The following is a 14,148-nucleotide window of genomic DNA, read 5'->3' as shown; positions in this document are numbered from 1 at the left end:
ATCTGTGTAAACATGCATACATCTTCACCGCTATCTGTATAAACATGGAAATATCTACACCGCTATCTGTATGAACATGGAAATATCTACACCGCTATCTGTATGAACATGGAAATATCTACACCGCTATCTGTTTGAACATGGAAATATCTACACCGATATCTGCATGAAAATGGAAATATCTACACTGCTATCTGCATATACATGGAAATATCTACAAAGCTATCCCTTTACACATGGAAATAACTACACCGCTATCTCTATAAACATGGAAATATCTACACCAACATCTGTATGAACATGGAAATATCTGCACCGCCATCTGTATGAACAGATAAATATCTACACCGCCATATGTATTAAGATGGAGATATCTACACCACTATCTGTATATACATGGAAATATCTACACCGCTATCTGTATAAACATGGAAATATCTACACCGCTATATGCATGAACATGGAAATATCTACACCGCTATCTGTGTGAACATGGAAATATTTTCACCGCCATCTGTATGAACATGGATATATCTACACAGCCATCTGGATGAACATGGAAATATCTACACCGCTATCTGTATGAACATGGAAATATCTACACCGATATCTGTATGAACATGGAAATATCTTCACCACCATCTGTATGAACATAGATATATCTACACAGCCATCTGGATGAACATGGAAATATCAGCACCGCTATCTATATGAACATGGAAATATCTACACCACTATCTGTATGAACATGGAAATATCTTCACCGCCATATGTATGAACATGGATATATCTACACAGCCATCTGGATGAACATGGAAATATCTACACCGCTATCTGTATGAACATGGAAATAGCTACACCGCTATCTGTATGAACATGGAAATATCTACACCACTATCTGTATGAACATGGAAGGATCTACACCGCAATCTGTATGAACATGGAAATATCTTCACCGCCATCTGTATGAACATGGATATATCTACACAGCCATCTGGATGAACATGGAAATATCTACACCGCTATCTGTATGAACATGGAAATATCTACACCGGTATCTGTATGTACATGGAAATATCTTCACCGCCATCTGTATGAACATGGATATATCTACACAGCCATCTGGATGAACATGGAAATATCTACTCAGCTATCTGTATGAACATGGAAATATATACAAAGCCATCTGTGTAAACATGCATACATCTTCACCGCTATCTGTATAAACATGGAAATATCTACACCGCTATCCGTATGGACATGGAAATATCTACACCGCTATCTGTTTGAACATGGAAATATCTACACCGCTATCTGCATGAAAATGGAAATATCTACACAGCTATCTGCATATTTATGGAAATATCTACAAAGCTATCTCTTTACACATGGAAATAACTTCACCGCTATCTCTATAAACATGGAAATATCTACACCGCCATCTGTATGAACATGGAAATATCTACACCGCTATCTGTGTAAACATGCATACATCTTCACCGCTATCTGTATAAACATGGAAATATCTACACCACTATCTGTATGAACATGGAAATATCTACACCGCTATCTGTATGAACATGGAAATATCTACACCGCTATCTCTTTGAACATGGAAATATCTTCACCGCTATCTGCATGAAAATGGAAATATCTACACTGCTATCTGCATATACATGGAAATATCTACAAAGCTATCCCTTTACACATGGAAATAACTACACCGCTATCTCTATAAACATGGAAATATCTACACCAACATCTGTATGAACATGGAAATATCTGCACCGCCATCTGTATGAACAGATAAATATCTACACCGCCATATGTATTAAGATGGAGATATCTACACCACTATCTGTATATACATGGAAATATCTACACCGCTATCTGTATAAACATGGAAATATCTACACCGCAATCTGTATAAACATGGAAATATCTACACCGCTACCTGTATAAACATGGAAATATCAGCACCGCTATCTTTATGAACATGGAAATATCTACACAGCCATCTGGATGAACATGGAAATATCTATACCGCTATCTGTATGAACATGGAAATAGCTACACCACTATCTGTATGAACATGGAAATATCTATACCGCTATCTGTGTGAACATGGAAATATTTTCACCGCCACCTGTATGAACATGGATATATCTACACAGCCATCTGGATGAACATGGAAATATCTACACCGCTATCTGTATGAACATGGAAATATCTACACCGCTATCTGTTTAAACATGCATACATCTTCACCGCTATCTGTATAAACATGGAAATATCTACACCGCTATCAGTATGAACATGGAAATATCTACACCGCCATCTGTATGAACATGGATATATCTAAACAGCCATCTGGATGAACATGGAAATATCTACACCGCTATCTGTATGAACATGGAAATATCTACACCGCTATCTGTATAAACGTGGAAATATCTACACCGCTATCTGTATGAACATGGAAATATCTACACCGCTATCTGTATAAACTTGGAAATATCTACACCGCTATCTGTATAAACATGGAAATATCTGCACCGCAATCTGTATAAACATGGAAATATAAGCCACGCTATCTGTATGAATATGGAAATATCAACACTGCCATCTGTATTAAGATGGAGATATCTACACCGCTATCTGAATAAACATGGAAATATCTTCACCGCTATCTGTATGAACATGGCAATACCTACACCGCTATCTGTATGAACATGGAAATATCTACACCGATATCTGTATGAATATGGAAATATCTTCACCACCATCTGTATGAACATAGATATATCTACACAGCCATCAGGATGAACATGGAAATATCAGCACCGCTATCTATATGAACATGGAAATATCTACACCGCTATCTGTATGAACATGGAAATATCTTCACCGCCATATGTATGAACATGGATATATCTACACAGCCATCTGGATGAACATTGAAATATCTACACCGCTGTCTGTATGAACATGGAAATATCTACACCGCTATCTGTGTAAACATGCATACATCTTCACCGCTATCTGTATAAACATGGAAATATCTACACCGCTATCTGTATGAACATGGAAATATCTACACTGCTATCTGTTTGAACATGGAAATATCTACACCGCTATCAGCATGAAAATGGAAATATCTACAGAGCTATCTGCATATACATGGAAATATCTACAAAGCTATCTCTTTACACATGGAAATAACTACACCGCTATCTCTATAAACATGGAAATATCTACACCGCTATCTGTATGAACATGGAAATATCTTCACCGCCATCTGGATGAACATGGATATATCTACACAGCCATCTGGATGAACATGGAAATATCAGCACCGCTGTCTGTATGAACATGGAAATACCTACACCGCTATCTGTATGAACATGGAAATATCTACACCGCTTTCTGTATGAACATGGAAATATCTTAACCGCCATCTGTATGAACATGGATATATCTACACAGCCATCTGGATGAACATGGAAATATCTACACCGCTATCTGGACGAACATGGAAATATCTACACCGCTACCTGTGTAAACATGCATACAACTTCACAGCTATCTGTATAAACATGGAAATATCTACAGGGCTATCTGTATAAACATGGAAATATCTACACCGCTATCTGTATGAACATGGAAATATCTACACCGCTATCTGTTTGAACATGGAAATATCTACACCGCTATATGCATGAAAATTTAAATACCTACACAGCTATCTGCATATACATGGAAATATCTACAAAGCTATCTCTTTACACATGGAAATAACTACACCGCTATCTCCAGAAACATGGAAATATCTATACCGCCATCTGTATGAACATGGAAATATCTGCACCGCCATCTGTATTAACATACAATTACCTACACGGCCGTCTGTATTAAGATGGAGATATCTACAACGCTATCTGTATAAACTTGGAAATATCTACACCGCAATCTGTATAAACATGGAAATATCAGCACCGCTATCTGTATGAATATGGAAATATCAACACCGCCATCTGTATTAAGATGGAGATATCTACACCACTATCTGTATAAACATGGAAATATCTACACCGCTATCTGTATGAACATGGAAGTATCTACATCGCTATCTGTATGAACATGGAAATATCTGCACCGCTATCTGTATGAACATGGAAATATCTACAGCGCTATCTGTGTAAACTTGCATACATCTTCACCGCTATCTGCATGAAAATGGAAATATCTACACAGCTATCTGCATATACGTGGAAATATCTACAAAGCTATCCCTTTACACAAGGAAATAAGTACACCGCTATCTCTATAAACATGGAAATATCTACACCGACATCTGTATGAACATGGAAATATGTGCACCGCCATCTGTATGAACATATAAATATCCACACCGCCATCTGTATTAAGATGGAGATATCTACACTGCTATCTGTATAAACCTGGAAATATCTACACCGCTATCTGTATAATCATGGAAATATCTACACCGCTATCTGTATAAACATTTAAATATCTACACCGCTACCTGTATAAACATGGAAATCTCAGCACCGCTATCTGTATGAACATGGAAATATCTACACCGCTATCTGTACGAACATGGAAATATCTACACCGCTATCTGTATGAACATGGAAATATCTACACCAGCATCCGTATGAACATGGAAATATCTGCACTGCCATCTGTATGAACATATAAATATCTACACCGCCATCTGTATTAAGATGGAGATATCTACACCGCTATCTGTATAAACATGGAAATATCTACACCGCTATCTGTATGAACATGGAAATATCTACACCGCTATCTGTATGAACATGGAAATATCTACACCGCTATCTTTTTGAGCATGGAAATATCTTCACGGCTATCTGCATGAAAATGGAAATATCTACACTGCTATCGGCATATACATGGAAATATCTACACAGCTATCTCTTTACACATGGAAATATCCTCACCGCTATCTGTATGAACATGGAAATATCTACACCGCCATCTGTATGAACATGGAAATATCTAAACCGCTATCTGTATGAACATGGAAATATATACACCGCTATCTGTGTAAACATGCATACATCTTCACCGCTATCTGTTTAAACATGGAAATATCTACACCGCTACCTGTATAAACATGGAAATATCAGCACCGCTATCTGTATGAACATGGAAATATCAGCCCCTCTATCTGTATGAACATGGAAATAACTACACCGCTATCTGTATGAACATGGAAATATCTACACCGGTATCTGTATGAACATGGAAATATCTTCACCGCCATCTGTATGAACATGGATATATCTACACAGCCATCTGGATGAACTTGGAAATATCTACACAGCTATCTGTATGAACATGGAAATATATACACCGCTATCTGTGTAAACATGCATACACCTTCACCGCTATCTGTATAAACATGGAAATATCTACACCGCTATCTGTATGAACATGGAAATATCTACACCGCTATCTGTTTGAACATGGAAATATCTACACCGCTATCTGCATGAAAATGGAAATATCTACACAGCTATCTGCATATACATGGAAATATCTACAAAGATATCCCTTTACACACGGAAATAACTACACCGCTATCTCTATAAACATGGAAATATCTACACCGACATCTGTATGAACATGGAAATATCTGCACCGCCATCTGTATGAACATATAAATATCTACACTGCCATCCGTATTAAGATGGGGATATCTACACCGCTATCTGTATAAACCTGGAAATATCTACACCGCTATCTGTATAATCATGGAAATATCTACACCGCTATCTGTATAAAGATGGAAATATCTACACCGCTACCTGTATAAACATGGAAATATCAGCACCGCTATCTGTATGAACATGGAAATATCTACACCGCTATCTGTACGAACATGGAAATATCTACACCGCTATCTGTATGAACATGGATATATCTACACAGCCATCTGGATGAACATGGAAATATCTACAGCGCTATCTGTGTAAACATGCATACATCTTCACCGCTATATGTATAAACATGGAAATATCTACACCACTATCTGTATGAACATGGAAATTCTACACCGCTATCTGTATGAACATGGAAATATCTACACCGCTATCTGTACGAACATGGAAATATCTACACCGCTACCTGTATGAACATGGATATATCTACACAGCCATCTGGATGAACATGGAAATATCTACACCGCTATCTGTGTAAACATGCATACATCTTCACCGCTATCTGTATAAACATGGAAATATCTACACCGCTATCTGTATGAACATGGAAATATCTTCACCGCTATCTGTATGAACATGGAAATATCTACACCGCTATCTGTTTGAACATGGAAATATCTTCACAGCTATCTGCATGAAAATGGAAATATCTACACTGCTATCGGCATATACATGGAAATATCTACACAGCTATCTCTTTACACATGGAAATAACCTCACCGCTATCTGTATGAAGATGGAAATATCTACACCGCCATCTGGATGAACATGGAAATATCTACACCGCTATCTGTATGAACATGGAAATATCTTCACCGCCATCTGTGTAAACATGCATACATCTTCACCGCTATCTGTTTAAACATGGAAATATCTACACCGCTACCTGTATAAACATGGAAATATCAGCACCGCTATCTGTATGAACATGGAAATATCAGCCCCTCTATCTGTATGAACATGGAAATATCTACACCGCTATCTGTATGAACATGGAAATATCTACACCGGTATCTGTATGAACATGGAAATATCTTCACCGCCATGTGTTTGAACATGGATATATCTACACAGCCATCTGGATGAACTTGGAAATATCTACACAGCTATCTGTATGAACATGGAAATATATACACCGCTATCTGTGTAAACATGCATACATCTTCACCGCTATCTGTATAAACATGGAAATATCTACACCGCTATCTGTATGAACATGGAAATATCTACACCGCTATCTGTATGAACATGGAAATATCTACACCGCTATCTGCATGAAAATGGAAATATCTACACAGCTATCTGCATATACATGGAAATATCTACAAAGCTATCCCTTTACACATGGAAATAACTACACCGCTATGTCTATAAACATGGAAATAACTACACCGCCATCTGTATGAACATGGAAATATCTGCACCGCCATCTGTATGAACATATAAATATCTACACCGCCATCTGTATTAAGATGGGGATATCTACACCGCTATCTGTATAAACCTGGAAATATCTACACCGCTATCTGTATGAACATGGAAATATCTACACCGCTGTCTGTTTGAACATGGAAATATCTTCACCGCTATCTGCATGAAAATGGAAATATCTACACTGCTATTTGCATATACATGGAAATATCTACACAGCTATCTCTTTACACATGGAGATAACCACACCGCTATCTGTATGAACATGGAAATATCTACACCGCCATCTGTATGAACATGGAAATATCTGCACCGCCATCTGTATGAACATATAAATATCTACACCGCCATCCCTATTAAGATGGAGATATCTACACCACTATCTGTATAAACTTGGAAATATCTACGCCGCTATCTGTATAAACATGGAAATATCTACACCGCAATCTGTATAAACATGGAAATATCTACACCGCTACCTGTATAAACATGGAAATATCAGCACCGCTATCTGTATGAACACGGAAATATCTACACCGCTATCTCTATGAACATGGAAATTTCTACAACGCTATCTGTACGAACATGGAAATAGCTACACCGTTATCTGTATGAACATGGAAATATCTACACCACTACCTGTATGAACATGGAAATATCTACACCGCTATCTGTGTAAATATGCATACATCTTCACCGCAATCTATATAAACATGGAAATATCTACACCGCTATCTGTATGAACATGGAAATATCTTCACCGCTATCTGTTTGAACATAGAAATATCTACACCTCTATCTGCATGAAAATGGAAATATCTACACAGCTATCTGCATATACATGGAAATATCTTCACAGCTATCTCTTTACACATGGAAATAACTACACCGCTATCTGTATGAACATGGAAATATCTACACCAGCATCCGTATGAACATGGAAATATCTGCACTGCCATCTGCATGAACATATAAATATCTACACCGCCATCTGTATTAAGATGGAGATATCTGCACCGCTATCTGTATAAACATGGAAATATCTACACCGCTATCTGTATAAACATGGAAATATCTACACCGCTATCTGTATAAACATGGAAATATCTACACCGCTATCTGTATGAACATGGAAATATCTTCACCGCCATCTGTATGAACATGGATATATCTACACAGCCGTCTCGATGAACATGGAAATATCTACACCGCTATCTGTATGAACATGGAAATAGCTACACCGCTATCTGTATGAACATGGAAATATCTACACCGCCATCTGTATGAACATGGAAATATCTACACCGGTATCTGTATAAACATGGAAATATCTTCACCGCCATCTGTATGAACATGGATATATCTAAACAGCCATCTGGATGAACATGGAAATATCTACACAGCAATCTGTATGAACATGGAAATATATACACCGCTATCTGTGTAAACATGCATACATCTTCACCTCTATCTGTATGAACATGGAAATATCTACACCGCTATCTGTATGAACATGGAAATATCTACACCGCTATCTGTTTGAATATGGAAATATCTACACCGCTATCTGCATGAAAATGGAAATATCTACACAGCTATCTGCATATTCATGGAAATATCTACAAAGCTATCCCTTTACACAAGGAAATAAGTACACCGCTATCTCTATAAACATGGAATATCTACACCGACATCTGTATGAACATGGAAATATGTGCACCGCCATCTGTATGAACATATAAATATCCACACCGCCATCTGTATTAAGATGGAGATATCTACACTGCTATCTGTATAAACCTGGAAATATCTACACCGCTAACTGTATAATCATGGAAATATCTACACCGCTATCTGTATAAACATTTAAATATCTACACCGCTACCTGTATAAACATGGAAATCTCAGCACCGCTATCTGTATGAACATGGAAATATCTACACCGCTATCTGTACGAACATGGAAATATCTACACCGCTATCTGTATGAACATGGAAATATCTACACCAGCATCCGTATGAACATGGAAATATCTGCACTGCCATCTGTATGAACATATAAATATCTACACCGCCATCTGTATTAAGATGGAGATATCTACACCGCTATCTGTATAAACATGGAAATATCTACACCGCTATCTGTATGAACATGGAAATATCTACACCGCTATCTGTATGAACGTGGAAATATCTACACCGCTATCTGTTTGAACATGGAAATATCTTCACCGCTATCTGCATGAAAATGGAAATATCTACACTGCTATCGGCATATACATGGAAATATCTACACAGCTATCTCTTTACACATGGAAATATCCTCACCGCTATCTGTATGAACATGGAAATATCTACACCGCCATCTGTATGAACATGGAAATATCTACACCGCTATCTGTATGAACATGGAAATATATACACCGCTATCTGTGTAAACATGCATACATCTTCACCGCTATCTGTTTAAACATGGAAATATCTACACCGCTACCTGTATAAACATGGAAATATCAGCACCGCTATCTGTATGAACATGGAAATCTCAGCCCCTCTATCTGTATGAACATGGAAATATCTACACCACTACCTGTATGAACATGGAAATATCTTCACCGCTATCTGTTTGGACATGGAAATATCTACACCTCTATCTGCATGAAAATGGAAATATCTACACAGCTATCTGCATATACATTGAAATATCTTCACAGCTATCTCTTTACACATGGAAATAACTACACCGCTATCCGTATGAACATGGAAATATCTACACCAGCATCCGTATGAACATGGAAATATCTGCACTGCCATCTGTATGAACATATAAATATCTACACCTCCATCTGTATTAAGATGGAGATATCTACACCGCTATCTGTATAAACATGGAAATATCTACACCGCTATCTGTATGAACATGGAAATATCTACACCGCTATCTGTATAAACATGGAAATATCTACACCGCTATCTGTATGAACATGGAAATATCTTCACCGCCATCTGTATGAACATGGATATATCTACACAGCCGTCTGGATGAACATGGAAATATCTACACCGCTATCTGTATGAACATGGAGATAGCTACAACGCTATCTGTATGAACATGGAAATATCTACACCGCTATCTGTTTGAACATGGAAATATCTACACCGCTATCTGCATGAAAATGGAAATATCTACACAGCTATCTGCATATTCATGGAAATATCTACAAAGCTATCCCTTTACACATGGAAATAACTACACCGCTATCTCTATAAACATGGAAATATCTACACCGCCATCTGTATGAACATGGAAATATGTGCACCGCCATCTGTATGAACATATAAATATCTACACCGCCATCTGTATTAAGATGGAGATATCTACACTGCTATCTGTATAAACCTGGAAATATCTACACCGCTATCTGTATAATCATGGAAATATCTACACCGCTATGTGTATAAACATGGAAATATCTACACCGCTACCTGTATAAACATGGAAATATCAGCACCGCTATCTGTATGAACATGGAAATATCTTCACCGCTATCTGTACGAACATGGAAATATCTACACCGCTACCTGTATGAACATGGATATATCTACACAGCCATCTGGATGAACATGGAAATATCTACACCGCTATCTGTGTAAACATGCATACATCTTCACCGCTATCTGTATAAACATGGAAATATCTACACCGCTATCTGTATGAACATGGAAATATCTTCACCGCTATCTGTATGAACATGGAAATATCTACACCGCTATCTGTTTGAACATGGAAATATCTTCACCGCTATCTGCATGAAAATGGAAATATCTACACTGCTATCGGCATATACATGGAAATATCTACACAGCTATCCCTTTACACATGGAAATAACCTCACCGCTATCTGTATGAAGATGGAAATATCTACACCGCCATCTGGATGAACATGGAAATATCTACACCGCTATCTGTATGAACATGGAAATATCTTCACCGCCATCTGTGTAAACATGCATACATCTTCACCGCTATCTGTTTAAACATGGAAATATCTACACCGCTACCTGTATAAACATGGAAATATCAGCACCGCTATCTGTATTAACATGGAAATATCAGCCCCTCTATCTGTATGAACATGGAAATATCTACACCGCTATCTGTATGAACATGGAAATATCTACACCGGTATCTGTATGAACATGGAAATATCTTCACCGCCATGTGTTTGAACATGGATATATCTACACAGCCATCTGGATGAACTTGGAAATATCTACACAGCTATCTGTATGAACATGGAAATATATACACCGCTATCTGTGTAAACATGCATACATCTTCACCGCTATCTGTATAAACATGGAAATATCTACACCGCTATCTGTATGAACATGGAAATATCTACACCGCTATCTGTATGAACATGGAAATATCTACACCGCTATCTGCATGAAAATGGAAATATCTACACAGCTATCTGCATATACATGGAAATATCTACAAAGCTATCCCTTTACACATGGAAATAACTACACCGCTATGTCTATAAACATGGAAATAACTACACCGCCATCTGTATGAACATGGAAATATCTGCACCGCCATCTGTACGAACATATAAATATCTACACCGCCATCTGTATTAAGATGGGGATATCTACACCGCTATCTGTATAAACCTGGAAATATCTACACCGCTATCTGTATGAACATGGAAATATCTACACCGCTGTCTGTTTGAACATGGAAATATCTTCACCGCTATCTGCATGAAAATGGAAATATCTACACTGCTATCTGCATATACATGGAAATATCTACACAGCTATCTCTTTACACATGGAGATAACCACACCGCTATCTGTATGAACATGGAAATATCTACACCGCCATCTGTATGAACATGGAAATATCTGCACCGCCATCTGTATGAACATATAAATATCTACACTGCCATCCCTATTAAGATGGAGATATCTACACCACTATCTGTATAAACTTGGAAATATCTACGCCGCTATCTGTATAAACATGGAAATATCTACACCGCAATCTGTATAAACATGGAAATATCTACACCGCTACCTGTATAAACATGGAAATATCAGCACCGCTATCTGTATGAACATGGAAATATCTACACCGCTATCTCTATGAACATGGAAATTTCTACAACGCTATCTGTATGAACATGGAAATAGCTACACCGTTATCTGTATGAACATGGAAATATCTACACCACTACCTGTATGAACATGGAAATATCTACACCGCTATCTGTGTAAATATGCATACATCTTCACCGCAATCTATATAAACATGGAAATATCTACACCGCTATCTGTATGAACATGGAAATATCTTCACCGCTATCTGTTTGAACATAGAAATATCTACACTTCTATCTGCATGAAAATGGAAATATCTACACAGCTATCTGCATATACATGGAAATATCTTCACAGCTATCTCTTTACACATGGAAATAACTACACCGCTATCTGTATGAACATGGAAATATCTACACCAGCATCCGTATGAACATGGAAATATCTGCACTGCCATCTGCATGAACATATAAATATCTACACCGCCATCTGTATTAAGATGGAGATATCTGCACCGCTATCTGTATAAACATGGAAATATCTACACCGCTATCTGTATAAACATGGAAATATCTACACCGCTATCTGTATAAACATGGAAATATCTACACCGCTATCTGTATGAACATGGAAATATCTTCACCGCCATCTGTATGAACATGGATATATCTACACAGCCGTCTCGATGAACATGGAAATATCTACACCGCTATCTGTATGAACATGGAAATAGCTACACCGCTATCTGTATGAACATGGAAATATCTACACCGCCATCTGTATGAACATGGAAATATCTACACCGGTATCTGTATAAACATGGAAATATCTTCACCGCCATCTGTATGAACATGGATATATCTACACAGCCATCTGGATGAACATGGAAATATCTACACAGCAATCTGTATGAACATGGAAATATATACACCGCTATCTGTGTAAACATGCATACATCTTCACCTCTATCTGTATGAACATGGAAATATCTACACCGCTATCTGTATGAACATGGAAATATCTACACCGCTATCTGTTTGAATATGGAAATATCTACACCGCTATCTGCATGAAAATGGAAATATCTACACAGCTATCTGCATATTCATGGAAATATCTACAAAGCTATCCCTTTACACAAGGAAAAAAGTACACCGCTATCTCTATAAACATGGAATATCTACACCGACATCTGTATGAACATGGAAATATGTGCACCGCCATCTGTATGAACATATAAATATCCACACCGCCATCTGTATTAAGATGGAGATATCTACACTGCTATCTGTATAAACCTGGAAATATCTACACCGCTATCTGTATAATCATGGAAATATCTACACCGCTATCTGTATAAACATTTAAATATCTACACCGCTACCTGTATAAACATGGAAATCTCAGCACCGCTATCTGTATGAACATGGAAATATCTACACCGCTATCTGTACGAACATGGAAATATCTACACCGCTATCTGTATGAACATGGAAATATCTACACCAGCATCCGTATGAACATGGAAATATCTGCACTGCCATCTGTATGAACATATAAATATCTACACCGCCATCTGTATTAAGATGGAGATATCTACACCGCTATCTGTATAAACATGGAAATATCTACACCGCTATCTGTATGAACATGGAAATATCTACACCGCTATCTGTATGAACATGGAAATATCTACACCGCTATCTGTTTGAACATGGAAATATCTTCACCGCTATCTGCATGAAAATGGAAATATCTACACTGCTATCGGCATATACATGGAAATATCTACACAGCTATCTCTTTACACATGGAAATATCCTCACCGCTATCTGTA

Source organism: Gorilla gorilla, chromosome 3 (genome assembly GCF_029281585.2).
Source record: "Gorilla gorilla gorilla isolate KB3781 chromosome 3, NHGRI_mGorGor1-v2.1_pri, whole genome shotgun sequence".
NCBI lineage: Eukaryota > Metazoa > Chordata > Mammalia > Primates > Hominidae > Gorilla > Gorilla gorilla.
The sequence above is the reverse complement of the archived record's forward strand: the minus strand, read 5'-3'. Positions refer to the sequence as shown.